The sequence below is a fragment of the Schistocerca serialis genome, chromosome 2 (assembly GCF_023864345.2).
Source record: "Schistocerca serialis cubense isolate TAMUIC-IGC-003099 chromosome 2, iqSchSeri2.2, whole genome shotgun sequence".
NCBI lineage: Eukaryota > Metazoa > Arthropoda > Insecta > Orthoptera > Acrididae > Schistocerca > Schistocerca serialis.
The window spans coordinates 899,145,692-899,171,981 of record NC_064639.1 but is presented as its reverse complement, the minus strand read 5'-3'; the positions used below and the strand labels follow the sequence as shown (position 1 = coordinate 899,171,981).

Below are 26,290 nucleotides of genomic sequence, written 5' to 3'. Positions count from 1 at the left end.
TTACTTCCCGCCTCGTCCATCACACTCCGCGCACCCGACCTGCCAATTACGTAGGCGCCGTGCTGCGTAGAGCACGGGGTGAGCCGGAAGTCAGCTGGTGCGTCTCAGTCGCGCGTCTGCAAGGTGACTAGGCAGGAGCGCAGACTCCCGGCGCCAATCTGACACGCAGAGCGCATTACGCAACACCACTATGCCTTGTTTACTCGTTGTCAAATTGCACGCACTCGAACTTTAAAGCACTTTGTCATCTTCAGCGCGAGCAACTCTCAGCTGCTACGTTCATTTGTCAAGGCAGATAGAGTGCCCTGCATTCAGCCGGCGCCAAGGCCGGTATCACACTATCACATTTGTTTGTCAAAGTTTATATGTCAAATATTTATATCAAAGAAATTTGATAGTTTAATAGGGAACTTTGTCAAATATCACCTCTCGTCAGCCGGCCGGAGTGGCCGAGCGGTTGTAGGCGCTTCAATTTGGAACCGCGCGACCGTTACGGTCGCAGGTTCGAATCCTGCCTCGGGCATGGATGTGTGTGTCGTCCTTAGGTTAGTTAGGTTTGAGTAGTTCTAAGTTCTAGGGGACTGATGACCTCAGATGTTAAGTCCCATAGTGCTCAGAGCCATTTGAACCATTTCACCTCTCGTCAAAGAAATATGGTCAAATCTAGGGCCTCGCCGTAATTTTGATCAGAAAAGTCGTTCGTCTTCTGTTCACTGCAATGTGATTTGTAACCGCTTGGTCCGCTGCAAAAATTTGGTTGGTGTGTTCCTTCGACTCTTTTTAATAACCTTGCTTTGACTCGGTTGGGTGGGGGGCGGGGGGGGGGGGGGGGGGAGGCGCACAACGTACGCTATTGTCGTGTGCTGATGGGAACGTGGGATATGCTGCAGGCGACTTGAAATCCACAATCACAGCTACAGCCATCCATCTCTACATCTGGCATCTTCGAGGCCCCTTTTCAACAAACCGAAATAGAGAAGAAGGAAACACGCTAAAATAATAATAAAAAAATATCTTAGCTCTCTATTCTACTTTGTCTATTTTTGAACTCTGGATGCCACAAGTTAAAAAGTGTTTCATCTGCTTCGTTCTTTTTATTGAGTTTGTAGTTGTTGGAACACTAATTACATTAAATTATGAAAAAATAAAAATAGTTCTTATTGTCCATGTCGTGTGTCCTAAACATTTATTTACCTTCAAATATTTCTCCTTCATTGCTTTATAAATCGCTTCACACGATTCTTGAATTGTTTTGGTTAATATGCTATGTGGTATTGGAGTGCTGCATTGCAAGCTAGAATAGCTCTCTCCTGCAGCAAGAAATCGCTGTGTTGTGGGGATATTCTCTTGTGCACGTATAGCATTTTTGAACTGAGTATTATGTTTTGTAATATGAGGAGCCACTTTACTGAACCAATACTTAAATGCACTCTCATCCATTCGTAAGTAATTTATATAACATTTACGTTCTCCACTTGCAGCTCTCGTAAAAAGTTTTTCTGAATGCTTTTATTATGTCGACGTAAAACACACGACCTCACCTAAGTATGTTTCCTTTCATTTCCGCTGCTTCTCTTCGAAATGCGCACACAAGGCAACTGTGGTACAAGCAACTGCAGCGCACAGTTTTTGTCCGCCCTCTTGAAATCTGACGAAAAAATATGATCACAGTGTAGTACACATTTTTAGCACCATGTCAAAGATCTTTGTCAAAGAAATCTGACGAATCTTTGTCAAAGAAATATGATAGTGCAATACCGGCCTAAGCGCTGTGATTCGCCCGCCTCACAGCTTCGTTGCCGCACGTACGCTGTTAACAGTGCAGTTCAGCGACGGCTGAATGTTGCGTGTTTCCGTGCGTTATAGCGTGTTCATGTGTTGTTTCAGTCTTTCGCGGAACTGTGCATTGACCTGTGTCTGGTAGTGAGCGACATGCAGGAGCAAAGGCCCTTGTGTATTGCTACTATAGTTGGTGAGCGTAAGGGGCAGAAAGACATTCAAAAACTATCTTAAACTGTCGTATCGAACGTACTGAACATATGTTACTGATATAGCTAAGCATAATATAAATTTTGCGTGCGCTTACCTTGTTTTATTTCCGAATTAAAAGTGCAGGAACATCGGAGGAATATTTAGATGTGATGTAAATGAAAACGTAAGATACGGAATTTGACGATTTTGACTAAAAGTTAGTGCGTAGAACTGTACTTCGACACTATGACAAAGAGATTATCCAACGGTTAGAAAAATACAGCGATCTCCGTAGTAAAATCAGTAATTTTGGCTCGGACACCTCCGCACACTTGGATTTTGATCCAGAAATTATAATAATGGGCAAACATTTTTAATGGAATCCAGAGACATTGCAGCAGCAAGAAGGAAAATTTGTCTACAACACATTTACTGCTTGCTGAGGATAATAGCCTTGTAGTATACATCCATAAAACAAGGGTTTCACAAAACCATAAACAAAAATTTGTTTTGCTCGACTTCAACGGAAATATTGGCCTGAAAGCCCCTGCAATTATTTTTGCATAGCGTACATCATAGATGTAGATAAAATTTTTTCTTGAGGTAGGCATTGTCATCAAACACAAATACTTGCGCGCTGTCGCTGTCTCTCGTAATGCTTTCGTACGTGACACGATACAGTAATTATGACTGTGATGTTATCAAAATTTATTTCATAGTTTTCTTAACAATTTTCTCGCTGGAAGGTTCTACAAAGTCCAACAGAATGCAGCTTCATCAGTGATGACATTTTTCGTTACACAGGCCAAAGAGTTTCCTTCCTCTCATGGTATTTTATTTTGTCTCTCTGAATACTTTCACGTTTCTCACGATAAATATGTATGACATGCATCTATAATCTTTGAGAATGTTCATGTACACACATCAAAAAAAGTTTTGCATCACCTCGGTTTCGAGAGTTCCGGAACCTGTACAGAAAATTGGAATATCCGGCCGGTGTGACCGAGCGGTTCTAGACGCTTCAGGCTGGAACCGCTCAACCGCTACGGTCGCAGGTTCGAATCCTGCCTCGGGCATGGATGTGTGTGACGTCCTTAGGTTAGTTAGGTTTAAGTAGTTCTGTTCTAGGGCACTGATGACCTCAGATGTTAAGTCCCATACTGCTCAGAGCCATTTGAACCATTTGGAATAGAGATCAACATAAACATCATTTCCGCCCTTTTTATTGCTCACGAAAACCCCACATAGCATGTTGTACCACCATACAGCAAAACCTTCAGAGGTGGTGGTCCAGATTGCTATACACACCGGTACCTCTAATACCCAGTCCGCAGCTTGTGGTCTCGCGGTCGCGTTCTCGCTTCCCGAGCACGGAGTCCCGGGTTTGATTCCCGGTGGGGTCAGGGATTTTCACCTGCCTCGAGATGACTGGGTGTTCGTGTTGACTTCATCATTTCATCATCATTCCTGAAAGTGACGAGATTGGACTGAGTAAAGTTTGGGAGTTTGTATGGGCGCCGATAACCGCGCAGTAGAGCTCCCCACAAACCAAACATCATCATCATCTAATGCCCAGTAGCATGTCCTCTTGCATTGATGCATGCCTGTATTCGTCGTGGCATACTATCCACAAGTTCATCAAGGCACTGTTGGTCCAGATCGTCCCACGCCTCAACGGCGATTCGGCGTTGATCCCTCAGAATTGATGATGGGCACGTCGTCCATAAACAGCACTTTTCAATCTGTCCCAGGTATTTTTGATAGGGTTCATGTCTCGAGAACATGCTGGCGACTCTGGTCGAGTGATGTCGTTATCCCGAAGGAAGACATTCACAAGATGTGCACGATGGGGGCATGAAGACGAATGCCTTGCCAGTATGCTGCTGATATGGTTGTACTATCGGTCGGAGGATGGCATTCACGTATCGTAGAGTCATTTTGGGGCCTTCCATGACCACAAGCGGCGCCCGCATAAAGCCACCCCGAAAACAGCAGGGAACCTCCACCCTGCTGCACTTGCTGGACAGTGTGTCTAAAGCGCTCAGCCTGACCGGGTTGCTTCCAAACACATCTCCGACGATTGTCTGCTTGAAGACATTTGCTTGATGCTAACCCTGAGCAGTCCATTCGGCATGTTGTTGGGCCCATCTGCACCGCGCTGCATGGTGTCGTCGTTGCAGAGATAGACTTCGCCATGGACGTCGGGAGCGAAGTTGCGCATCATGCAGCCTATTGCGCACAGTTTGAGTTGTAACACTACATCCTGTGGCTGCACGAAAGGCATTATTGAACACGGTGGCGTTGCTGTCAGGATTCCTCCGAGCCATAATCCGTAGGTAGCGGTCATCCACTGCAGTAGTAGCCCTTGGACGGCCTGAGCGAGGCATGTTATCGACAGTTCCTCATTCTCTGTATCTCCTCCATGTCTGAACAACATCGCTTTGGTTCACACCGAGACGCCTGGACACTTTCCTTTTTGAGAGCCCTTCCTAGCAGAAAGTAACAAAGCGGACGCGATCGATCCGCGGTATTGACCGTCTAGGCATGGTTGAACTACAGACAACATGAGTCATGTACCTCCTTGCTGTTGGAATGACTGGAACTGATCGGCTGTCGGACCCCCACCGTCTAACAGGCGCTGCCCATGCATGGTTGTTTACATCTTGGGGCGGGTTTAGTGACATCTCTGAACAGTCAAAGGGACTGTGTCTGTGATACAACATCCACAGTCAACGTCTCTCTTCAGGAGTTCTGGGAACCGGGATGATGCAAACGTTTTTTTTTTTTATGTGTGTATTATTTTGAGTCCAAATATGTCAGTGGTTCTGTTTCATCCATAAGTTGAAGCAAAAAAAAATATTCTTCAAAATTTCTTATGACATTAGTTTTTATTTTATTTTATACTATTTTTTTTGTAGCAGCTGGAAAGAATCGTATTTTGCTGTGTACTATAGACTATAAATAGAGATATGTATTTTGCGGTATTTTTACTAACATTTGAAATTGTCAACAACTGACAGTGCTGTAATACTGTGAGATGACCCTGAGGCGACAGCCGCTTGCAGATCGCTTTTTAGTAACAGTTATTTTTGTGATTAGCTGCCTATTCCATTTCTATGTTTCGTGGATAGAAATATATGAATTTTATTAAAGCACTAATTATTCTCGTGTGGATTAACGGTTCATAGTTGAAAGACATAAAAAAATAAAATTTGGAATTTTCTGTTATAATTACTGCGAATATTTTCGTTTAGAACACCAATTTCTCGTTGATAAGACGTAGATGACGAAAATATTGGCGAATGATCAAATAAGAATGCCTATGTGAGGTGGATACAATGAGCAAAGTATCTTCGGATGAGGAAGATAATGAAGACACAGATGCACTGAAATGCATTGACATGTTATTAGAATATGCAGGACAAAATTCCTTTGACTGTAGCGATATTTTTAGTGACCAAACCATGAGGACCGTCGTCATGCAAAAAAGTGAATTAAAATCAGAGACAGGAAAATTTTGACAACAGTTCCCCGAAGATGAAATGAAAGCAGGTGATACAAAATACTCAGTATTTTATATGTTATTTTGTAAATACGTTGTCAGTTTCTGGCGAAAAAGCGTAAGTAACGCAGTGGGATTTCATTTGTGGTATGTAGCACATTTTGTAAATACAGTAAATAGCAATTTACGGTAAAAAAGCTGAAATTTTGTATTATCCGTGATTTTAGGTTACCCGTGCAGTATAGAATACGCGTTGACCAGGATGATCAAGAGACTGCTGTACTTGGACTTTTGTGTTGTCACCCCTCATGAAGATATATGTGACAAATAAAGCTTCCGTTAAACGTCAACAGAACAATGAAAAGTAGAGCATTCAAAGATAAATCAAGCGAGGAAGCTCCATATGTCAAAAAATACTCGCAGCGCTCCAAAACAAATGTTTTCAGTACGTTAAACTCAGGCCTCCAAGGAGGAATGCAATGGAATGCAACCGACCCGCTTCCGTTTCACTGACGACACCGTATTATTTTCTTTAGTGGACATGAACTTCAAACGCGAATGGAAGATCTTAGCTGAATAAATGTGAAAGTAAGAATCAAAATGGTTGCTAGTGAGAAATTTGGAACAAACACACCGAACAGAAAACAGAAGAAATTAACAATGAAGACATAGAAGTACTTGGTGCGTTTTTGTATTTGGAGCAGTTCAAAACTACTACTGGACGAGTAGGAAAAGATGTAAACAAAATAAAAATGGCGTGGGGTGCTTTCGATAAACTAAATGATGTTTCAAAACTAAACTTTCAATGTTTCTGCAAGGGAAAGTTTACTAGTATGTATGACTATTTTCGACTTATGGCGGTGAGACATAGACATTTAAAGCGAAAACCATTCCAGACCTGAGGCTTCTTGAGCATGTAATGTAGAGACGCTGATGAGAATTACTACAGGATGACAACGTAAAATTGTCCCGGAAAATAGAGCGATGTGCGAAACGTGAGGACGAAAGTAACTTTCGTGTCAGGTGTCAATGGCGAGCAACATAGTTCAATGAAACTTGGATCATACGTAGAAGGGAGTGCTAGAGCACAGTACAGAAGGTAACTGAAAGAAATACACAATGCAATGGACAGAAATGACTCTTTTATTCAAAGACAATAATTACACTGAAGTCACCGCTATTTAAGACGGTTCGCTTACATAACAAACGGCGGCACATGGTGTGACATTCGCTATTTTTGGCTTCATTAAAACAGCAAATAGTTAATACTTTCAGCCAGAAGGCAAATACTTGTTTATAAAGAATGATTACTGTATAATAAGGCGTCGCATAGCGATGGGGGAATTTCCTAAATAATGTAATTTGTCGTCTTTGGACGGCAACATACACAGAAGAATACGGATAAATATGCGAGCCTTCACTATTTTGTTCGCTGGAGAACAAATGAAGCCTTGAGCGCTAAACACTTGTACTGTTTCCTTAAGTAAGACGGACGCAGATTTGTGGCAGTCTGATTTAATTTTTACTAAATGTATAAAAACGTTTTACGTCTAAGTTTGAGTGTAGTGTAAAGAGAAGAACTGTTATAACTTATCGTGACGACGCACGGGCGACTCAAAAGGTCTATGATTATATAAAAGAGCGCTCAATGGACATGAAACGGACATAAAAATCTACCGTCATTGTAGTACTAAGCATAAGGTACGATATATGTTTTAGTTATAATAAATATTTGTTCTGGAAATATTGAATCATTTAGCAGTGCTCATTCCTATCATCTCCTCAGTATTATTTTCATTTTAACTATGCATTTTGCTAAGCTTACAGACGCCAAGATCAGCAGTTCAATGTGCGTGTTACACTGACAAAAAGAAAACTGTTTTACTGTCTTCTTGCATCAGCTTTAATATTGAATTTCCCTTTTGTGTGATGTTGCAGTTGTTTTTGCGCCCGTAAGAAGTTTCTGGTCCCTTAGGAAATTGTTTTCTCATAACAATAACTTCACGGCCGGGTATGATCGCATCTACGATCATGACGTAATTAGAAAGACGATGATGCAATTTCTTAATCAATAGCACGCTAGCTGTGACTGCTTCAAGTCACGGGAAACTGCAAGTAAAGACTATTCACGTTTCATAATGCAATATTTTATGACAATGGTCAATCCATGATTCTTGCGCCAATTGTGATTGATAAAACAGTAAGCGAAATCTCAATTTCCAACTTTTCCATTGAATAACATCACTTTTATCTTGTTACATCTCAATGGTTCTTGATAGGGTGTGTTTGGTTTGTTGTTGACTTTTAGTTTGTGGGGCACTCGACTGCGCGGTCATCAGCGCCCGTACGAAGTCCCAGTCTTTTTACACAGTCCAATTTTTGGACACAGTCCAATCCATACAGTGTCACGAATGATGATTGTGATGATGAAATGATGAGGACAGCACAAACACCCAGTCCCCAGGCAAAGAGAAAATCCCCAACCCGGTCGGAAATCGATAGGGAATGTGATCACCACGGATGCCAGTCCATGCCCTCCACCAGCGCGGTTGACAACTGCTGGATGGCGTTGGGGCGTGGGGACTTGCTGCAGTATGCCTGCCCAATGCGCCCCACAGGTGATCGACGGGTTTTAAGTCGGGGGAACGGGTACGCCAGTCCTTCTGCCCAGCGTCACTTCTTTGCAAGAATTCCTCCAGCTGCGCTTTTCGATGCAGTCTTGCATTGTCATCCATAAAAATGAAACCAGGGCCTAACACACCCCTGAATGCTGTACAGCGTCACGGTAAAGTTGATCGCTGTGTATAGTGTGTTCGAAGATCTGGCTGTCAGTGCGATAAGCAATGTTATGCCTTCCCGCTCCGTAGCACGTGAACTGCGATGTTTTCCCTGTGGCAGAAGGATCAGTCGTTGACACTAGTTCGACGTTTCCACGGTACACCCGACTGTGTACGCTATACGGAAATAATTCGTTGAGGCTCCTTCCCCACAACATTATACGCAAACTGACTGGTTCAACATGAGAACCTGAATTTCTTCGATCATCAGCAATGGGACTCTGTTTTGCAGCCGGAGAATAGGCGGCACCAGTATGGGAGCATTCTCGCCACCCCAAACAAGTAGATGTCACTTTAAATGTAAGAGAATGAAACAGCCACAGCCGTCCTTATGTTGTCATTTATTGTGTAACTACCAGTTTCAGGGCTTCAATGGACCGTCTTCCGGCCTTAGTTGATGGAAGGGTTATCACGATCCACATATACGATGCATCAGTGGCCAACAACAGGTTTACGCAGACTCGCTTTAAATGGGACTGCCAGGTTGTCTTGGATGCCTGTGGCATTCACATGTCAACAATATCTACACACTTGCGGCCATAGCACCCCTACATATCTGTAGCCTGTGACATAGAGAGGAAAAAAAGCAGTAAACACACCCACGAGATTTAATGTGCATCCTCCAAACATTCCCAACTCGTCTTAATCCAAGGAAAAGTTTCATCCAACGGACAGTATCGCTAGCAGGTCGACCTGAGACCCACCGACTGTCTTTATGGTTGGACTCTCTGCAAAACACAAACCTGGACCCCAAAGAGGAAATCACACAAGGGCAGCAACTAGAGTATACTACATGGAGAGTATTGCATAGATTAATAACAGGAGTTGCAAAATGCCAAGTAAACATGTTTAGGTGGGGCTTTTCTGAAGATGACCAGAAACACAGACGATTGAACGTCGGCCCATGTGCCCAGGGATGGTGTAAGTAGGCTGTTTAAGTTTTTTTATTGGTAACGCCACCTCTGTATGAAAATCACTGGCTGTGCTGTGTGCAGTCTGTGGCTGCTTTGCATTGTTGTAATACTCGCCATTGTAGTGTTAGGCAGCTGGCTGACAGCGCGTAGCGTTGCGCAGTTGGAGGTGAGCCGCCAGCAGTGGTGGATGTGGGGAGAGAGATGGCGGAGTTTTGAAATTTGTCATGAACTGCTATATTTATATATGATGATATCAAGGTAAATACATTGTTTGTTCTCTATTAATATCTTTCATTTGCCAACTATCCCTATCAGTAGTTAGTGCCTTCCATAGTTTGAATCTTTTATTTAGCTGGCAGTAGTGGCGCTCGCTGTATTGCAGTAGCTTGAGCAGCGAAGATTTTTGTGAGGTAAGTGATTTGTGAAAGGTATAGTTTAATGTTAGGGCCATTCTTTTGTAGGGAATTTTGAAAGCCAGATTGCGTTGCACTAACAAAATATTGTGTGTCAGTTTAAGCACAGTCATGTATAATTGTTCAAAGGGGACGTTTCATATGTCGACCCTTAGCCGAGGATACCTCACTGGAATCTTCTGATTTTTTTTCTTGTAGTTTGTGTAATTAGTGTAGCTATTGTTTATTGCTAGCGCGCAATTGTAGAGAGAATCTCCTTTGTAGTTGTAGTTTTTCATTGTTGTACACAGTTGTGGCATGCATGTAGATTTGCACCTAGTATTTCGCAGCTGCAATTAACTAGATATTATTTTCAGTGCTATGTTAATGTGTTCTCTTATTTTTTCTCTTCAAATTGTGCTTTTCTGTGTTATCGTGTGAAATATTGTGACAATAATGGCGTGTGAAAAACGTAACACTAGGCTCCAAAGTAAACTGAGAAATAATAGTGACGACGAGCGTAGCTTGCCAGCACCACTGTGTAAGGAATTAACAGACGTTCAAAGTAGTAATTTGGTAACTGTGCATAGGGAAATGGAGCGGGCTGCAAACAATGGCGTAGACAGTGAAACAGGTAGTGAACAGGGAAGCATTATCGATCGATCGCTCGGCAACAGCTCGCCTCAGGAATCCGAAATGACAGGACACAATTTCGCAAATACTGTAGATTCAGGTTTTGGGTCATCACCGTTTTCTCAAATAAGTCAAGACACATTTTCTGCTTGTCAAAATGTGAATGTTGCCGGTGCAAATGCACTGCCGAAAAGCGTAGAGAAACAGATTCCAGACACTAATACATTATTATTGCAATTAATGCAACAAATGGAACAAAATCAGAGACAAACACAGCAAAAGCTTCAAAAGTTAGACACAATGGAACAACACCAGAGACAAACACAGCAACAGTTAGACGCAATGGAACAAAATCTTCACACCACGCTTGAACAAACACGTGAAGATTTAACTACTGAGTTACATAACATCGATTCGAAATGTCAAAAAGTCTGTAATGACGTAAAAACACAAATTTGTGAGCATTTCCAACCTATTTTTTCGCGTCATGAAAATGCATTACAGAATCATGAAGCAGCCATAAAAGAACTGCAAACTATTGTTCATGAAAATCACAACACCTTGCAAGCTAAAATTGACTCAGTTGCATCTACCGATTCGGTTACGCAACTTGCAAAAACTCAAGAAAACTTAAAGGACACAGTAGATACGATTTCAACACAAATGGACACTCTGAAACTTGGTTCAGAAAAACACACTGAGGAAATAAGTACACTATCGGAGAAAGTAGCCGAACTTTCGGATCAGGTCACTAATCTATCTACGAAGGTAGATGATAATCTGAATGACACAGAAGAGTGCAAACAAATTAGTAAATTCAAACAAAATCAGAATCAGATTAATACGCAACACCAAAGAGAAATCCGGGAAGTACAAGATCAGCTGACACAGTTAATACAAGAATTACGTATTTCAGAGGATACTCGCGCCCCAATACGGGAAGAGGGACACAGAAATACGGAACAGCCGCAAAATAATAACACAGGGCATTTCGGAAGTTATGAAAGAAATTGGCAATGTGCACCGAATTTTGAGATGGAACGGCCGACACGACCTAACAATGACCGATATGCGACTCGCCGACATGATGATTTTGACTATAAGCTGTTCATTACTACACGTAAATTCAAAACATTTAAGAATTCTGGCAACGACATTCATCCACAAGCATGGCTCCATCAATTCTCGCATTGTTTTCCTCCCAACTGGTCGTTAGAACACAGATTAGAATTTATGTGTGGCTACTTGGAGAATGAACCAGCTGTAAGAATGTGATCGGTAATTCACGATTGTCACAGTGAAGGAGAATTTTATCATGCCTTCCTCTCAGCATATTGGTCTCAAGCTACACAAGACCGAGTAAAACATAGCATCATGATGATGAAACACTTTGAACAATCTGAATTTTCCAGTCTTATGAAATATTTTGAAGACATGTTGCATAAGAATCAGTATCTTTCAAACCCATACAGCCCCTCAGAACTCATCCGCATTTGCTTAATCAAACTGCCAGAACATTTACGACATATTATTTTGGCAGGACGTTGCAAAGACGACATTGAAGCATTTCAGGGACTCCTACAAGAATTAGAAATTGACACAGACAGTCGCCGGATGCGAAAACAGGAAAACAATCACTACAGGTCACATACGTCACAATTCCGTGATGACAGAAACAATAACTGGACACGAAAAGGCTATTCTTACAACGCAAATCGTGACCAAAACAGACACCACCCATATGACAACCGCTGGCAGAGTAATAATAGTTACAAGGAAAGATCGCATTTCCGTAGTAATGACTATCACAGAGACAATCAGAGAAACAGACAATATGGGAACCAAAACAATTATTATCAAGGGAGACAGAATACTTTCAGACGCAACAGTTCAGCGCGCAGTTACGATTCAGGAAGAAATTCTCCACCACGTGACCGACAAGGAAGAAACTACGGAATCTACCGACATGACGACAGACGATATAATCATAACGACAGACGTCAATTTCATCAGAACTGGCAGGATTCTAACACGGCTGGGCCCTCTCGGCAAGGCGAATTTGTAGAAGTTAGGTCTCCTAATCCCAATAACGACGCGCGCCAACAAAGAGACAGACAATGACTCGCACAGCAGGCAGCCGCGTGCGCCAGGTGGCTCAGAGAAAAATAACATAGACGCTAACCTTGAGAAAAATTCCAGTATTCTTTACCGACGTATACCGCCTGACAATTGCATTCAAGTTCAAACTCTGAGTACTATGAAGAGTAAAGGATAGCACCACACTTCACATGTAAAACCGTTTACTTAAAGATAATCTGCTTTTTGACTTTTGTCTTTGCCATAAAACTTTTCGCTTCACATTTCTAGTATGCTTTGTCAGACTTAAGAAACTGTTAACATGCAACAATGTTTGAAGTTAAATATACAGTCTAGAACCTAGGGAACATTGAAACAGAAATTACGATTGCATTGTTATTGTGGACAGACGACACAGTGTTATTGTGTGTGTGCATTCTTGCTTGTTTGTTGCACGATTACGTAACGACTATAAGGCTCACATACTTAGAACATTTACTGGCACTGCTAATGAGATTTTAATGCAGCATTTTGGTTCACTTGAAAATACATTCTGGGTTTAAAGTACTTTCTGTGAGATACCAGACGACAGAGTGATTAGTTTATGTGACAGCTACACGATTTTTATCACGACGCTACTAATGAGTGACAATTTACAATGTTGCTTTTGCGCTAAATCTGTTTTATATCTGCACAGTTTTCTGAATTCTTCTGGAAAGAAAAACATGTTTTAGTAGTAATTTTTGTGGTATAGCTACAATGAGACTGCCTTTTCCGTAGCACAACAATACGTTACAGCACAGTACTTTCCTCATCACGGCAATAAGCGTAATAACTAAGACATTTATACGCAAAGCATTTCACTTTTGTGTATTATGAGGTAAGTACATTGACTTCTGCAGAACTTAGCTTTCGGAGGACGATAACTACGACACTTCCACACAGATTATGTTGCAACATGACGCACATTTAGCGCTACAGTACACGTATTTGAGTGATTAATTTTGTACTTAAAACATTTATTTTTAAAGATTTTAGAATTAGAAAGTTTTCCGTGATACATTTCATTCCATTTCTGTAATCTGTAACACCTGAGGGTATAATTACATTAATCCTCAAGGGGGGTACACGCTTACTTTGTGTACCATGTGTGTGGCAACCACAAGGAACCCTAGCTAATATGGTATTTGCTTATACAACTTTACACATCGGTACCACATTTCTCTAACACACAAATTACACAGCTATCTGATCATGTAACTGAGAGAGACACACATTTATTTTACTATATCAGTGACAGATGTTTACGTAATTACACAGTTGGATAACTTCACACTTATAAAACTGTATTTTGTCTGTACTTTGTAAACTGTTCATATTTTTTCGGAACCATTGTGATACTATGAGAGCTTTGAATGATATATTTGGTAAGGGAGCATGATTTTAAAGTACGTTTGAGGTGGATGACACTATTGAAATGAGCAGAGAATTTTTTTTAGGTTTTGAAATTATTGGAGGAAGCTACGACGATTTTGAGAATTGACTGAGATGTTATGATATTATTACGACGACGATGTGTACTATGCTGTTGAGATATGCTTATGATCAATATGATGATGCTACCGTATATGAGGAATAAGAAGTATGTTGGAAACCAAGAAATGTACTTTAAGAGTTATGAAATGTGCGTAAATGCGTGACTGTATCACAATGCTGACGAATTCTCGACCCGTGAAATTTTGTATATGAGACTGTCACAGTAGCGGAAACTGCTGTCGTAAATATTTCCATAAGAAAGTTAAGTGACCACCTGCACGTAATGCGTCGCGGGCAGCCACCTGGGCGACAGCCGCCCGAAAAAAAGCCATTAGCCTTTCAGAAGCACAGGTAGGAAAAAAGAAAGGGGAGGCCATTGTCCTCGCTATTGACATTTCCTTGTTGAAAGCATACTGTGGAGCTCGTAATTTATGATATTTACTAAAATGCCTAATGGAATGATTAGAAACATTTTACATCTATTGTCTTTGTAGTTAAGAGATTGCTCATTTTGTTTAATATCTGGTTTCCAGCTGTGTTGCAGCATTGGTTTTATAAAATAAACTTAAACGCATCTGCTAATGTGAACACTTTCTGTCAACAGATTTATTAAATAATTATTTTCTGATCCACATTCTTCGAAAAAGGAGCTCTTGGAATGGAGAGAACAATAAGAAGGGACTAATAATAGTAACTGCATCTATAATTTTCTTTTCAAGTACTTGGTAATTTCTTTTGTAGAATAATTTGTGGTGCACCACTTAAATTACTTAGACATTAAGATGTGATTATACATTTCCCTTATCTGCATTGTTATCTTTAGTGTACTATTTTTTCTGCTTGAGCTATGTCATGTTTAGATATAAACTGCTGTTGGCCAGGCATAGTGTTACTGAATTTGACTTTGTGTTACTCTGCTAAGCCAGTTTTACTACTCATTTATTTTTCTTGTTGCTGCGCATTGCCTCATATTAGTTGTAATGTTGAATTGCTTGGTAATTTAGATTTACTGTAGCTTGCTTTGCGATTTTCCATTTTTTTTCATTGCTGTTTATATTAATTGTTTTATGTGCTGCTGCATTGCCTCGTCCCTTAGTTTAGCATCTGAGCTCAGTAGATTTAAGTTAGCTTAAGAGGGGGTAGACTATATAAGAAACTGACTATGGAGAATAGGTAAAGAATGCATTGCGAAGTTATATGAAAAGGATTTGGGCCCAAATGAGTATTGTACAATCAGAAATAATTATTTTGAAAGAAATATGAACAGAATACAGAAAGCAGGCTTAGATAGGACTTTTTGGGAATAATGATGAACAAAGGGAGATCTCCATGCAAAATACCGCAGTAAAACAAACCCTGTCCTTTCCCTTTTGTGTTATCCCACTATATGTTTGTGTACCCTTGTGTATTTGTTTTCTTCCTGTCTCTGTGTACTGTTTCATAGAACTTTTTTCTCTTCTAATACTAAGTTACATTCACTATGATGAGGAATACTGTTATCCTCAAATACAATTGGCATTAATAATGTGTTATTTACTTTGTAAAGATGTTTAGACATTATTTATTGTGTTTTGTTTTAATGCTCATGTGTGAAGTTGATGTTTCAAAAGTTATTGTGATCTTTTATGTATGTACTCATGTCATAATTCCACTGATGTATATGTTAGTTCGATTCTTTTGTAAAGCCTGTACTACAAATGTTATCTGTATTGTTTTGTTCTTTAATGATGTATTTTGTACCTTTGTTATTGTATTCTTATGTTATAAAATTGTAATTGTCACCAGTTCATGATATTATTAACTTGTTAGTTACATTTCACTGCACACGTTTCTGTTGGTCATAGTATATGGACAATATGTGAGAAGTTGGGACTGTTAGTGTTTGCACGTGTGTTACTAATTCAGCAAGGGACTGGATAACAGCATTGCTGGTTCTAAGGACAATTCCAAAAACTTTGTGAGTGCACAAGTGGTGGTTTATGGACTTGCTATATTATCCGCAAGACTCTTCGATGGTGAATGTGCACCTGCACAATCGCAACAGATGGCTGCTGGCCATCTCTACAAGGACTACAATGGGTCTGCACCTCTGGTGGCCCACCAATACCATTATCTCTACAAGGACTACAGTGGGTCTGCATCTATGATGACCCACCAACGCCATTATTTCTACAAGGACTGCAGTGGGTCTGCACCTCTGGTGGCCCACCAATACCGTAATCTCTACCAGGACTACAGTGGGTCTGCTCTGTGATGTCCTACCCACCAATACTCTTCAAAACTTCGACTGACTCTGCTGTGGGTTTGCTCTGTTGTGGCGCATTACTTGTCTGCATGTCGAGAGTCAGCACTGTCTTTCCGCTGGAAGGACAACACTACTTCTTCAAGACTGCATGGAAATCCACTACTTCCCTGTGCATTTTCTTTTACTGCTCAGACTTTGAGAAAAACACTGCAATTTTACTGTGATGGACGATTAGGACTGTCTTTATGGACTGTGCGAAAATTTGAGCTTTTGACCAACATTGTATCAATAAGTGTGTGCATTTGATTTCTTTGTTATTGTAATTATGAAAAATTTTTTCAAATCTGTATTGGCCACTGCCCAATCCAATTTGTAAAATTTTTTTGTGGGGAGCATGGGGGCTATGTATGTAGGCTGTTTAGGTTTTTTTATTGGTAACGCCACCTCTGTATGAAAATCACTGGCTGTGCTGTGTGCAGTCTGTGGCTGCTTTGCATTGTTGTAATACTCGCCATTGTAGTGTTAGGCAGCTGGCTGTGAACAGCGCGTAGCGTTGCGCAGTTGGAGGTGAGCCGCCAGCAGTGGTGGATGTGGGGAGAGAGATGGCGGAGTTTTGAAATTTGTCATGAACTGCTATATTTATATATGATGATATCAAGGTAAATACATTGTTTGTTCTCTATTAATATCTTTCATTTGCCAACTATCCCTATCAGTAGTTAGTGCCTTCCATAGTTTGACTCTTTTATTTAGCTGGCAGTAGTGGCGCTCGCTGTATTGCAGCAGCTTGAGCAGCGAAGATTTTTGTGAGGTAAGTGATTTGTGAAAGGTATAGTTTAATGTTAGGGCCATTCTTTTGTAGGGAATTTTGAAAGTCAGATTGCGTTGCGCTAACAAAATGTTGTGTGTCAGTTTAAGCACAGTCATGTATAATTGTTCTAAGGGGACGTTTCAATGGAGTTTGTTTGCACAGCGGAAGGTCATTAAATCTGCAGATTTTTGGCGGAATAGAATTTAGATGTTCTTGCCCGCACACGGACAGTAAGTATGTAAGTAACACTTGGACTACCAAAATCATCATGTTCGACAATGTACCTGGGTGCCTTACTTGCTCCCACCTCTCCCCACATGAAGGAACGTCCAGAATCGCTGCTCATAGTGAGTCTGCTCTCATCTTGAGAAGAGCACGCGTTTCCACTCCACGTTGCTGCAGTCCCTGTGCTCTTGGCACCATCGCAAAACATTCGACACGGTGCATTCACCGTCCAACGTCATTGTGACCCTCTACTTGTTCCCCCGACTTAAAGCCCACTGTGCACCTGTGAGATGGCTGCTACGGTCGCCGGTTCGAATCCTGCCTCGGGTATGGACGTGTGTGATGTCCTTCAGTTAGTTAGGTTTAAGGAGTTCTAAGCCTAGAGGACTGATGATCTCAGATGTTGAGTTCCATAGTGCTTAGAGCCATGTGAACCATTTGAACCTGTGAGATGCGTTGGGGAGCGTTATCAGCCGTACTGTTGGAGGAGCGGAAAGCCCTTCAAGAACAATTGCTTACCAACCTTGTGGCCAGCACGGGAGTACGCTGCAGGGCATGCATTGCCGTCCGTGGTGATCACACGCTATTAAGATTCATGTCCCGCCTCTTCTATCGTCCATGGAATCTTACATCACGGTGACTTCACTGTAAATATTGTTTCCGAATAGAATTCTCATTTCTGTTCGTCTCACTGCACATTTCTTTCTGTTACCTTCTGTACTGTACTGTAACAGTTCTTTCTATGTATGGTCCATGTTTTGTGCAACTACTAGCTGAGTATCTGGCTTCCTCAGGTACATATTTAATCCATTAGGCTCACCTCCTCCATCCCATACTCTTTGTCCCTCTCCTCTGTCCTACTGCCCTCCTCTCCGTCCATCTTCTTCTCCCCTTCCTCTTTCTGTCCACCTCATCCTCCTCCTGACTTTCTACGTCTATCTGCTCCTGCCTCGACTGTCCATCTACTCCTTCCCCTCAGTCCATATCCTCCTGCCCCTCAGAATCCATCTCCTTCTGCCCTTCTGTTTTCTCATCGCGCCTTCTAACTCCTTCTCCTCTGTCCATCTCCTCTTCTTTCCTATCTCTGTCCATTTTTCCGTCCCTTCACCGTGTCCATCTACTCTTCCTTCGTATATGTGTCCATGTGCTCCTCCCTCGTATCTGTGTCCATATCCTCCTTCCACCTCCGTCTGTCCATCTCTTCTTGCTTCTCCTGTCACCACATTATCACCCCCACCCCAATAGTAGGTTGCTGGTTCTTAGCCCCACAGTACTTCTTTCCAGATCAAAGCTTGGTTGAAATTGATCCAGAGGTTTAAGAGGAGCTTTTCTCCCTCACCTCTGCCCCTGTAACAGGTACTAAAGAGACAGCCTACATTAGACTTGTCCGTCCTCTGCTGGAATACTGCTGCGTGGTGTGGGGTCCTCACCAGGTAGGATTGATGGAGGACATCGAAAAAGTGCAATAGGGCGAGAGTGTCACTGGTATGATACCGAGTTGGGGTGGCAGTCACTGAAACAAAGGCGGTTTTCTTTGCGGCGAGATCTATTTACGAAATTTCAAGCACCAACTTTCTTTTCCGAATGCGAAAATCTTTTGTTGACACCCACCTACGTAGGCAGAAATGATCATCATAATAAAATAAGAGAAATCAGAGCTCGAACGGAAAGATTTAGGTGTTCCTTTTTCCCACACGTCATTCGAGAGTGGAACGGTAGAGAAGTAGTATGAAAATGGTTCGATGAACCTTCTGCCAGGCACTTCAGTGTGAATTGCAGAGTAACCATGTAGATGTAGATGTAGATATAGATGTTATTCCACAGCGATTCTCTCCAGACAGTAAGTGATATGTGTACCAAGTTTTGTTCTAATTGGTCCAATGGTTTAGGAGGAGACGTGGAACATACATAAATACATACATACATCCATTTTTATAATATGATGGATGTTGTTGGCAGTGACACACCCTGTCAAAGCTACTTTCGTCCTCGAATTTTGCTCGTCAGTGTATTTCAAGTACCTCAAGACAGGCAACGCAGCTTGCTCCATCCGCCCCATCTGTAGATGGTGGGTTCCCTATCTTAATGTCTCTGCAATATTTTTTGGAGCAGTTAATTTTGGCTGCTTTGGCTACCTGAAGGAGAGACGAGGAAAGAAGAGATACATACCACAGAACTCAGTGGAGTGGAAGATGTACTTACGATCGCAGTGAGGGACATGTACCAGACAATGAATGGCAGACCGACCAATCTGCTGGATAACCAAGAGGCAAGGAAAGACAGGGACGATGACCTGACGTGAGGAAGCAGGAGCAACATGGGTAGACTGTAAACCATGGAACAATTTAAGGAAGGCCTCTATCTAGTAGTTCATTTCAAATTGCTCATGATGACGCTGAAGATGATGATGAATGTCCCAATTACATTTCGGCGAAATTGTGTCTTGCTCTGTCGACGCTGGTTCTCTTTCGTCAGGATATTTTGCGATTTTGCAAGATCTCATCTGGTTTTTTTGTGTTAAAAACTACATAAATTTCGTCGTTTGTTTACCAATGTCCGAAAATAAAACACGTGAAAAAACATGCCCAGTTAGAAACATCGTGAGCAAGGAAGCTCACAGTTATTTAACAGTCGGTTCTTTTGCAATCACGATAGGCTACAAAGAAATTTTGCAGGTAACAGTGAAATCACAAGAATACCTGACGGCAGTCATACTGTTTCAGACACTAAATTCTAATGAAAGTTCGTTAAATAATGATAGTCACACGACTGCGTCGAAACGTGTTTGGCATATCAAGCAAAACAGCATAAAAATAACTTTTGCAAAAGTGGACCTCTACTAATATCTTTTTTCCTCTAAAACGGCATTCCTGCGCAAACGGATGGTCCCTACATGTGTACAGGGTGACATTCATTGAACTATATGAAATAAAATCGTCATAACTTCTGAACGGTTTGCGTTCGGACGTTCAAACTGCACGGTTGGCAGCGGGGCACGATGGGAATTAGTATGCGCATCCATAGTTTGGTTTAGCGACGAAGCCCACTTTAATTTCGATGGTTTCCTCAATAACCAAAATTGGCGCATCTGGGGGACTGATAATCCGCATTTCGCGGACGAGAAGTCTCTTCACCCTCAACAGGTGACTGTGAGGTGTGCAGTGTCCATCCACGGAACAATCGGTGCGATATTCCTTGACGGCGATGTGACTACCGAACGGTACGTGAAGGCTCTGGAAGATGATTTCATCCCCATTATCCAAAGTTACCCTGATTTCGACAAGATGTGGTTCATGCAAGATGAAACTAGTTCTATCGAAGAAGGAGAGTGTTTGATGCCCTGAACGAGCACTTTCGGGGCCAGCTTCTGACTCTGGAGTACCCAGAGGTCAACTGGCCCGGGCCTCGATTGGCCGCCATATTTCCTGCATGTGAAGGCGTGTGACTCCTTTTTGTGGGGCTATATTAAAGACAAGGTGTACAGCAATAGCCCCAAAACCATTGCTGAGCTGAAAACAGCCGTTCAGGAGGTCAACGACAGCATTGATGTTCTGACACTTCAGCGGGTCATGCAGAATTTCGCTGTTCGTCTGCGCCACATCATCGGGAATGATGGCACGCATATCGAATATGTCATAATCTAACTCCAAATACTTGTAGTGATGTTTACATGTTGAATAAAGTGTGTATACGATATAGTTTATAATTTAAGTTTCTTTCATATAGTTCATAACTGTCACCCAATATACACATTTCAGGAATTGAAAAGAAAAAAAAAAAAAATGCGTGTAAAGTTCATAGAAAGTGATACCGTTCTTGCAGTGGATTAAAATCGCCTACGTCACAGTCTGGATACTTCTGTAAAGAAGAACTACTGTACTACCAACTTTTGACAAATTGCTAACTATAGCTGCTGTACATATAGTTTAAATGTTTCCCTCAACTTCTGAAAGTATAGTTGCTTTTCTGCCATAGATGACATTCTACAGAGTAGAGTACAAAGCACTCTGTGCTCAGGCCACAAGTGGCACATCTGGACCATCCGACCGCCGTGTCATCCTCACTGAGGATGCGGATAGGAGGGCGTGTGGTCAGCACACCGCTCTCCCAGTGGTGATGATGGTTTTCTTTGACTGGAACTGCTACTGTTCAGTCGAGTAGCTCCTCAATCGGCATCACGAGGCTGGGACCCCGAAAAATGGCAACAGCTCATGGCGGCCCGGATGGTCACCCATCCAAGTACCGGCCACGCCCGACAGCGCTTAACTTCGGAGACCTGATGGGAACCGGTGTATCCACTGCAGCAAGGCCGTTGCCCTTGTAGAGTTGAGGATAGGAAGACGTTAATTGTTGTTTAATTCAACGAACAATTGGGAAATTTAACTGATGAACCAAAACAAAATTTCTAGTTTGTGAGATGAATGGCAGATAGCTCTAAATGTGGAAAAATGTAAATTAATGCGGGTGAGTGGGAAAAATAATACCATAATGTTCGGATACAGCATTAGTAGTGTCCTGCTTGAGAGGGTCACATCGTTTAAATATCTGGCGTAACGTCGCAAAGCGATATGAAATGAAACGAGCACGTGAGGATCGTGGTACAGAAGGCGAATGATCGACTTCAGTTTACTGGGAAAATTTTAGGAAAGTGTGGTTCATCTGTAAAGGAGACCGCATATAAGAGGCTGGTGCGATCTAGTCTTGAGTGCTGCTCGAGTGTTTGGGATAGGAATCAGGCCGGATTGAAAGAAGACATCGAAGCAGTTCGGAGGCGGGCCGCTAGATTTGTTGCCGGTAGGTTCGAACAGCTCGCGGTTGTTAGGAAGATGCTTCGGGAGCGAAGATGGGAATCCCTGGAACGAAGGCGATGTTCTTTTCGAGAATACCGTTTGAGGACTGCAGAACGATTGTACTGCCATCAACACACATTTCGCGTGAGGACCACGAAGATAAGAGAAATTAGGGCACATACGGAGACAGTCGCTTTTTCCTCGCTCAATTTACGCGTGCAACAGGAAAGGAAGTGACTAGTAGTGGTACAGGGTACCCTCCGCCACACACCGTACGGTGGCTTGCTGAGAATTTGTGTAGATGTAAATGTAGATTATAAGCACATGGTTAATAGTCTGCTAGTTCCCCTTTGGAGAGCAATACAGCAGCGTTTCCGCTAGGGACAGATTTGAGAAGTCGCTGGTAGGTTCCCCGAGGTGGCACCAAAGCTCTACGAACAGATCACGTGATTCCCGTAAATTATGGGCCGTTGGTTTGTGGGAGCTGAACTGGAAGTAAATAGCGTCACAAATGTGTTGCATCGGCTTAGATCAGTCGAATTTGGTGGCCAACAAATGAACACGAGTTCACTATTAAGCTCATGAAACTATTGTAGCACGATTGTGACGCGGACATATGCTGATGGAAGACGCCATCCTTGTCGGGGAAGAGTACAAGTATGAAGAGATGCAGTGGTCCGTACACTGTCTTCGATTAGCACCCCAGGTCCCACGGGATCCCAGGTGAATGTTCTACGTAAGCGGCTTGTCTGCGGCAAGAATGTTCGCCGTCTGCAGGTCCGACAGGTGCGCCGGCTCCCTACTGCAACTTATGTCCACGGAACGCCACGGCAAAACGACCGGCTCGATCGTCGGATGCAGCTCCGGCTTAGACCAGGCGGTGCGCCGGGTTCTCAGCTGGGAACGAGTTCACCAACTGCCACATGGTCGCGTATACAAACAGTGATCCAATACTGTCAAATGTTTTTTATTCCAGTCCTTGATGACAGTATCAGTTCTTCAGAAGATGACCGATTTCAGTCCGTAATGACCATCCTCAGATCTACAATATACAAATATATACACCTAGCGAGCAGTGTGTCTTTCAACACAATACAGCAATACGTTTCACAATATACTATCATACAACCAGGGAAATCATCATGATCATCATCATTTAAGACTGATTATGCCTTTCAGCGTTCAGTCTGGAGCATAGCCCCCCTTATAAAATTCCTCCATGATCCCCTATTCAGTGCTAACATTGGTGCCTCTTCTGATGTTAAACCTACTACTTCAAAATCATTATTAACCGAATCCAGGTACCTTCTCCTTGGTCTGCCCCGCCTCCTCCTACCCTCTACTGCTGAACCCATGAGTTTCTTGGGTAACCTTGCTTCTCCCATGCGTGTAACATGACCCCACCATCTAAGCCTGTTCGCCCTGACTGCTACATTTATAGAGTTCATTCCCAGTTTTTCTTTGATTTTCTCATTGTGGACACCCTCCTGCCATTGTTCCCATCTACTAGTACCTTCAATCATCGAGGGAAATGTACAGATAAAATGGGGCGAAACGTACCTTTTTTACATCATGTCCGAAAGTGATAAGGCCATTATGACATCGTCAAAACATATAAATATAATCAGCACACCATCGTCACATAGATCTAAAATAAGGTGCAGAATAGGCCACATAGTCCACACAGTCATTATTGCAACTGGCTACTGAAGTACAGTAGCTACCAGAAATCTGTTTGCCTACATCCTCCCTAGATGTCACTTCTGTGGTCTTAGATGTAGTCAGCATTTACGCAAAAAACGTAATCTGATAAAGACACATTAGGTAAAATACATGTAGCAGACTTTTAAAATTGATAATTATCATAGAAACCAATTGTGATACATTAAAAGACGAATACAGTTACCCATATAAAATTATTAAAAGGAAATATATGACGAGAATAGGTCCGACCCTTCTTATGGTGAATTTACGGTCAACAATTAATGTACGTAATACATTGCCTGTAGCAGCCTATAAATTGCGTATGAAAGATAAAATGTCTATATGACGACTGGAAAAAGACAGATCAACGATCAGCGCCCTCTGTTGGGTCGGCCGCTAGGATATTATCTAGGCGCGCACCGATCGTAAGAACTTAACCACTAGAGGGCTTTATATACATCGTGATATGTCTCCCACAGGAAACGTTTAATATTTCCTTTGCGATGATGACAGACGCCTCGCCAAATGACTCATCGTTCTTTCGTTCAATACCAGGTCTCAGTAAACATTCTGCAAGTGCCTACGAATATCTGGTTTTCTGCCAAATGAAACTGAATGTCAGCTCTGAGCTTCGAACGCAACTCCACTGGGTACATCATTTTGAAGGCTACATATAGCGCCATCATCAATCGGAACTTCATGAAACTATAGGGACTGAAGCGAGAATATTTCACCATGTCCCACGACAAATTCCGCATTTTTCCAACTGTAACTGGCTGAGAATAAATTTGTTTTATTATTTATTCAACGGCCCTCGTAATTACCGAAATGTTTTCTGACAATGGTCGCTGACACACCACCTCATACTGCTTGTCAACGAGGGAATTCTCGTGCTTCGGAGTATACATCCGTAGTCGTATCAGAATACATAATATTAAGTGCCTCTCTTTTATGAATGAAATTTTGTGGAACAGAACAGTCACAAAATCTGAGGAGACATTTAAAGGTCGGTGAAAAATTATGCCGAATACACACTCTACGAATCGCCTTACTGTGCTTAAGCGATAATTAAAATTACTCTTATTGACGTCAAGTTATCAACCACCACAGGGACGAATTAAATTATTATGCAATGCAAATGTTTCATCTCCTACGAATACATAAGGTTCTTCCACTGTAATATCTCGGAATGCCTAGGAGGTACGTTCATTGCGTTTCTTTGCAACTTTTTTCATAAAAGTGTTTCTTTTTTACACTTGAGTCACTATCTTTGCCATCTACAAAAATTGAGTTACAATTCGCATCCATCAGTACCGTCAGGATTAATGAATAGTAGCCTTTATAACTAAAAAACATTGAATCACTTTCTACTGGTTTGATCATCCTGATATGTTTACCAACTGCAGTTTGCTCCTCTGCAGTTTGGAAAATTTGAAATAATTTCAAACTTACGCGCTATACTCATCCAGTTACTTTCCTTCGTAATGGGCATATATGTGTGTTACACAGAGACAACCACACCTTCATGCAAACCTCGCCGGCCGGAGTGGCCTAGCGGTTCTAGGCGCTACCGTGTGGAACCGCGCGACAGCTACGGTCGCAGGTTCGAATCCTGCCTCGGACGTAGATGTGTGTGATGTCCTTAGGTTAGTTAGGTTTAAGTAGTTCTAAGTTCTAGGGGACTGATGACCTCAGAACTTAAGTCCCATAGTGCCCAGAGCCATTTTGCAAACCTCACATACAACTCTACTAATTGTTTTTATTCCCCGTCTGAAACTGCAAAGGAGATCGGCGAGAGTATTTTCTGTTGCAAGTTACCTGGAATAAAAATAATACTATTTTGATTCTATTTTGGTTTTCTTTGCTTTTCAGGAAACATGGTAATAAAAGAAACGGGCCAACATCAGGGACAATTTGATGAAATGTCACAGAAAATTAAACGAAAAGAATAAGACCGGTTCTGGAGCAAATAAGAAGGAGAAATACATGTTTTATAAGCGATTACAATTTCTGTTAGAAGTTCTACAAATAAGCCTGCTAACAGTTGCAACGTAATCCATGCCGACAAGCAGCCTGGAGAAGATTGTCAACAAAGTAAAGAAAACCCACAGTAAAACAGGGGAGCTGCAAATGTACTGGACAGGAAAGTAATGACCATCATTGACACATCTATTGAACAGGCTAGAAGCAGAAGTACGTTTTCTTTAAGGAAATTGGATTCACTGTAGATAAATTTAACGAAAAAGGTGTCGTAGATCTGTACAACGCAGTCATAAAACTTTTTAAAAGAATTATGTCGAAAGAGCTGACCGGAAGGATGTATGTGTTCTCCTGCAATGATGCGTCACACGAATACCAAACTGTCGGCGGTGCGTCATCACGGCCTAATTAATGTCGTAACTATTCAGTGTACGGCCCTGCCGAACATTATGTACGCTCAACTGGTGCAAGTGCTGCATCTAATGAAGACACGTATTTGGAATCATATACGACGTCTGCTCCCAGATTATCTTTCGCTTCAGACAGTTCCGATTTTTGGAAGTATTTCCAAAACGAGCGGTGGTTTTTCATCTTAATATAAATAAGAAAACATTATTCATTGACTTTCCACTTAGTTTGCAAAGAGTTTTTTTAAACTCTGGTGTTCAATTTTG

At 41.9% G+C, this 26,290-nt stretch overlaps 1 protein-coding gene and 1 pseudogene across 1 annotated transcript in view; both read right to left on the bottom strand.

The window, feature by feature from the left end:
• The window catches only part of LOC126458235 (uncharacterized), a 182,536-nt gene that overhangs the window by 45,422 nt on the left and 110,824 nt on the right, over window positions 1–26,290 (bottom strand). The window lies entirely within an intron of this gene.
• Window positions 21,342–21,459, bottom strand: LOC126459672 (5S ribosomal RNA; annotated as a pseudogene).